Consider the following 6,000-nt stretch of genomic DNA (forward strand, 5'->3'; position numbering starts at 1 on the left):
ATAATAAAATAAACATTCTTATGTGACGTCTGGATAAATAATTAATTTACGTCACTTACCCAATTTATCCTTATTGTATCCTCTTTTTTTGTTCGACTTTCAACCGAGCAGATAACGTTAATTATTCGCTCGAATTTGGTCGAAGCAGGGAGTAGAGGAAAATTGAGAGAGAGAGAGAGAGAGAGGTTTAATAAATTAATTGAATTGAACATAAATTGAAATACATTTAATATTTATTTTAATTTCTTTTGTTGGTTTACACGAGTCTTAGCTTCATACAATTGTAAGTAAGTGACAGTCCAACTTCTCCAATAAGAAAGGGCAGCGTAAAGGAAAATTTAGGATATAAATATTTTATTTTACTTATAAATAGGAAGGAGTGAATTATAACGATATTATTCTTTAACTCACCAATCTTTTTGTGTCTTTCTTGTATTTCCTCCAGCGATTTCTGGAATATGATTGATTAACTAATCCGTTGCTCAATCAAGGTGTAGAGAAAACCTCGCCAGTATCTTGTTGGTTATTGTTAAGGATCTTATTTCCTTGTTGTCTCACCGAGCGGGGAAATCTCGCCAGAGAATTGGTTGACACTTATTGCTGTTTTCTTCTTACACCAAGGGATGGTGTTGGAAGATTTTTGTTTTGAAGTTAGTGGGACTCACATATAGGATTAGGGACCATAGCACAAACAAACTCGCGTAATCCAAATTTTTGCACAATGTTCCGACACGAAAATTTCAGTTACAGATAATATTTAGGCATAGCCTACGGCGGATGAACTTAATAGACTGCTTGACTGACGATTTTTTTAGGGGTTTATATAGCATAAATCTACCCTTAATTGGTGACTATAAAAGTAATAAATGCGCTTCCCATTATCGTGCCTAAAACAATTTATGCGCCACACATTGACTTTTATTTGAGTAAGGCGACTATTAAAGTAATAAATGCGCTGCCCATTATCGTGCCTAAAACCATTATTGCGTTTAAATGAGTCACGATTTACATTGGGCGTTAGATATTGATCGGAGTTTCTTTCGACAAGTGACGGGACGTTACACTTACTTGAAATAATTCTTATGATTTGAAACAAAATAAAAAAAACTATTTCTTTCAAACTTGAAATTAAGTAATATACATCTTAATAATTATTAGAAAAATTATCTAAAACTAAAAATAACTATTAGTAAAAATACATTCCTTGAAAATAAATTAATAAATAATTAACTATAATAAATACTTAATAAATTTAAAATAAAAGAAAGGAAAAGACAGAAAATTTCAATAAATAATATTTTTATTCATAAACCCTAAAAACCCCAGGTACATTATTATTCTCTCTAACTCAAACAGACCATTTAAACACACACATACACAGATCCATATTGTCAGTTCAATTAAAAAAAGTCTGCAACCTGAAATAAAAACGAGAAATTTCAAATTTATAGAAAATACATATATTTAAACATCTCTCATATCTCTTACAACCTACCATTTCCAAACGACATATATAGCGATTTACGGCATACCACATGCCGCGGTAGCAAAATTGTTTAAACAGGCCATTCTTTATGAACGCCTTCCTCGCTGCCCTCCATGCATTGTCCAAATAGGGTTGTCCATAGGAAATCCACTCTCTAGGCATTCCCAGTTTAAAACCCTGCCATTCATATATGACATTGGGCAAATGCACGAAACTAGACGAGGTACAAATATTCTGAAGAGCTTCTTCCTTTGTACTGAATGAACAAAGGCAGACTGGATAAGGACGGAATTACAAACCAGACAGAATTTTGATTAAAGATGGGGTTACGGCTGACAGAAAAATTAGGCCGTGCCTACGGCGGATGAACGGAATAGACTGACTGACTGGCGATTTTTTAGGGGTTTATATAGTAAAAAGTCACCCTTAATTGGCGACTATTAAAGTAATGCGTGCACTGCCCATTATCGTGCCTAAACCAATTTATGCGCTTCACATTAACTTTTATTTGATTGAGGCACGATTTACATTGGGGACAGAGGGAGAGAAGGAGAGAGAGAGAGAGAGTCTTGTACCTTGATAGCTCTAGCTGATATTTTTTGGTATAATAATTTCCTCTTAAATTGGAAGTCGAAGACGGTGAGTATCGCCGAACTGGAAGTTGTTCTGGTGGAGGGTGATTCCCCACAGAAATAATCTCACAGAAATGACCTTAACACAGGCGCAGATTGCACTGATTTTGTCAAATTCGAACTAGCGGCGGACTCCAGAGTAAAATGTGGAGTCGAATCAGCGGCGAATTGCAGTAGAACATCAAACTTGAATCAGAGTAAAAACGGCGGCGGACTGCTAATATCTCGGGCTTGAATCTGCGGCGGACTACCCTTAAAGTGTAAAAGGTAATATACCAAATCATAAAATTTTCCCCTACAATATTTGACTCAAACATTAACAAAAATACAAATTAATGGTGTAAACACTTAAAACTCGCCTCTTATCTCCTAAAATGAAACTTTTCACTTAAGAAAACTATGTGATTATTCGGATTTGCCTCAAGTCAATAAAAATGCGAAAATTAAATGCATTTATAGTACAATAATCATTTATCTTTCCTTCAATTCCAGAAACGCATCCTCTTAATCAAGATAAAATGCATGACCATCCAATTCTCTTGAAATAAATAACTCACAAGAAAATCAAATACATTCATATAACGAGTTTGAACCTCAACTATTACTTACCACCTATATATTTTCTTTTGGGGATTTACGATACCGGAATCCGAAAACCCTAACACAAAACAAACAGCACTTCTTCATAAATTACATTTAACGGACTAGAGGTTGAACCCCGTCCTAATTAATTTATCTACTATGTCATTTACCATGACAAATAACGATGCTCCAATAACACCTTATGTATGTGCAATTACACGATTAGAAAATTTGAGTATCCAATACAGTTTTTCTAAACCTCAATATGGTATATCTGATCAACCAGAAGTTTATGTACCTGGTGAGAAAAACAATATTGATTCATATAAGGCAACTTGTTTAATTTGAAAAAACGAAAATATATTTATAACAACGGGAATACATGCTGATTTAAAAGTAGCATCAAAAAGAAATGTAGCAAATAAAATTCTGGACATTTCAAGTCAAAAATATAAATTCATGTCAAGTAATGAACCAAATATGGCAGAAACAATTACAGACTCCGATCGTGAAAAATTATATCAATGGCAAAATAGTTGCGAAAGATGCTATATCAGATTTCATATAGCAAAAAGTTGTAATAGCATACAAAGAAATAAATTTTACAAAAATTAGAAGACCAATATTTATTTCTTATCTAGTCTAGAAAAATCTTTATGATTTCAGCATGGTACATAATTCCTTGAGAATTTGATTAATAATACTGCTATGATTACGGTTCGATACATGATTTCTTGAGAATTCGATAATCATTTCTGTAAGTTCAGATCAATACATAATTTCTTAAAAATTCAATTAATAATTATTTAATATTTTTACGATTATATTTCGATACATGATTCATTGAAAATTCGATAAACATTATTCAAATTATAATATTTCGACATCTTGACTATATGGTTTTAGTCTCAAAATTTTACAGTAGCTTCATTTATATTATCTGAAAATTGGACACATACTTTCTGTCAATGCTTTTGATTACAATTCATGCAATATATAATTAAATGTGGTTATAAGATCAAACATTGATTTACAATTAAAACCTATTCCAATCTTGATTCGGTCACTGAGGGTGACATCTCCCCATCTCCCCATCTCCGACTTGAACTATGGGAGTGAAACCACCTGTTCAAGTTAGCATTTGGAAAAACTTCATTTCAAATTGAAAATAGGTAAATACACAGTCTTATCAGTAATATCTATGATACAACTTTACTTAATAATACAAGTCATTATTTATAAATTTAATATTGAAGGGTGGTTACTTATTAACATTTTCAAAGTTGTGGCGTAGTACAATATCTTATACTGATATAGTTACTTATGTTGTATTAATTTTTTCCATCAAAATGTTAAATATAATAATTAGATTAAAGAAAAAATATATATCGATCATATTGTTAATATGTTTCGAAAGCGGAAATTCCTATTTCTATGCTGATATTTTTAAATAATGCTTATAGATAGAAATATTACTTCTTTATTTATTTTGCTATGTAAGGTTTGTTTCTTTTAACACTATGACAATTTTTTGCTATGTGAAATTTTTCATAACATCTTTCAAAACTGTTTTCCCATTAGTGTAATTTTTCGCGACCCGTGCCTGTAGTTTCTTACCACGTTTTCGGTTTATTTGCTGACATAAATTCGTACTTTTGATATAAAATTTCAAACATATTCTTTGCTACATTTCTTTTTGCTTCAATTTTAGAATCAGCATGAATTCCTGTTGTTATTGTCACGTACTATGTCGTGACCCTATATCTATATATTTAAATATGAATCACTAAACTCTAAGGGAATTAACAATGCTCCTATGTGTAAAAATGGCTCTACCAAAAGTCTATAAATTTTATTGGTTTAGAAAGAGAGAGAAAGAAGAGGAACGAAGAAAAAAATATATCTCAATCACCCCTTTCATCGCTGATAAAATCATCAAGACAGGATGGAAACTCATGGAGGAGTCTACAAGTATTGATTTCTCGAATAACCTATATAGGCCATTCTCATGTGGATAATTTGGATAACAGACAACCGTTTCATCCCCTATGACGTAGTCTAGATTCATCAAATATACATTGGACAACGGATGCTGTGCTCTTTTTTCGGAGAATTACAATTTATGAAGATTACACGTGGAGGAGGGTGGAAATAACTGCACCCGCTCAAATTATGCATGGGCCTTTTGGTGGAACAGAACCTTTTTGAAAGACACTTGGAAAAAGGGGTGGGGAGCCAATTTACGATCACTCTTAGAATATGGATTACACGTGGATCCTTTCCTCTAGCAGAAACTTCTGGAAGAACACATGGAAAAGGGTGGTACCAAAATGCGCCCACTCGAGTATAAAAGGGGTATCCTAAACCTCAAGTTCTCAGTTCTTGGAATTCAGTCAAATTCACCCTCGGAAGCTCTGTCGGTTTCGGCGTATATTTAAATCCGAATTCCGGACCTTTTTTCTTTGAGGGCCCGTCAACCTCTTTAAGTCTCTGCTATAATTCAAATCAACGAGAAGTTTAATCAAATTGGAGGATCCAGTTCCAAATTTCTGTCGAGGGGTCTTCATCAGATTCCAGTACCAGTTCCAGTACCAGTTCCAGATTCCAGTACCAAATCCAGATTCCAGTACCAAATCCAGTACCAGGTCCAGATTCCAGTACAGATTCCTGTACCAGGTCAATCATCAAGGGGAGCTGCAGTCTACAAGGTCCCAATTTCGAATTCCGATTTCGACTATTGGATTCTCACTACGTCTCTCTGATTTTTCTTCAAGGTAATCAACAAACATCTCTGCCACATACATTATTTCTATCTCTCATCTCAACGTTCTGCAGATAAATCAGGAATTATCGCTGTCCACTAATGTAATGTTCCTAATTACCATCCCAGGACAAAACATTATGAATAAATTTTCATTTTTCCCAATTGAACAAGTATCTCTAAACAGACCAATATTATTTTTCTTACTTGATATGTAAACTTCTGGTTGACTAGGTATGATATATTTAGGCTTTGTAAACGGCTCAGCGTTTTATATTTTTGCGCAGTTTATTTTCTGGTGAGGTTCTTCCTAAAACAGGGAAGGAATTAGGTATACTAAATATAATTTGTTTGATGTTGAATTTCGTTCTTTGAGATAAGTTAGGTGCCATTGTTAGGGACCATTGTCTTGTACTGTGATTTTTTTATATCTGCTTGCTTGTAATTGGAAAAGGTTTATCAAGATTTCTAGGGTTATAGTATATTGAAAAACGTTTGATGGAATTGTTTTCTTACAATTAAGAACAAAAAATCTATCA

At 33.3% G+C, this 6,000-nt stretch overlaps 1 long non-coding RNA gene across 1 annotated transcript in view; it reads left to right on the plus strand.

Moving 5' to 3' along the window:
* The window catches only part of LOC117174297, a 42,731-nt gene that overhangs the window by 35,498 nt on the left and 1,233 nt on the right, over positions 1 to 6,000 (plus strand). The window lies entirely within an intron of this gene.

The sequence above is a fragment of the Belonocnema kinseyi genome, chromosome 1 (genome assembly GCF_010883055.1).
Source record: "Belonocnema kinseyi isolate 2016_QV_RU_SX_M_011 chromosome 1, B_treatae_v1, whole genome shotgun sequence".
NCBI lineage: Eukaryota > Metazoa > Arthropoda > Insecta > Hymenoptera > Cynipidae > Belonocnema > Belonocnema kinseyi.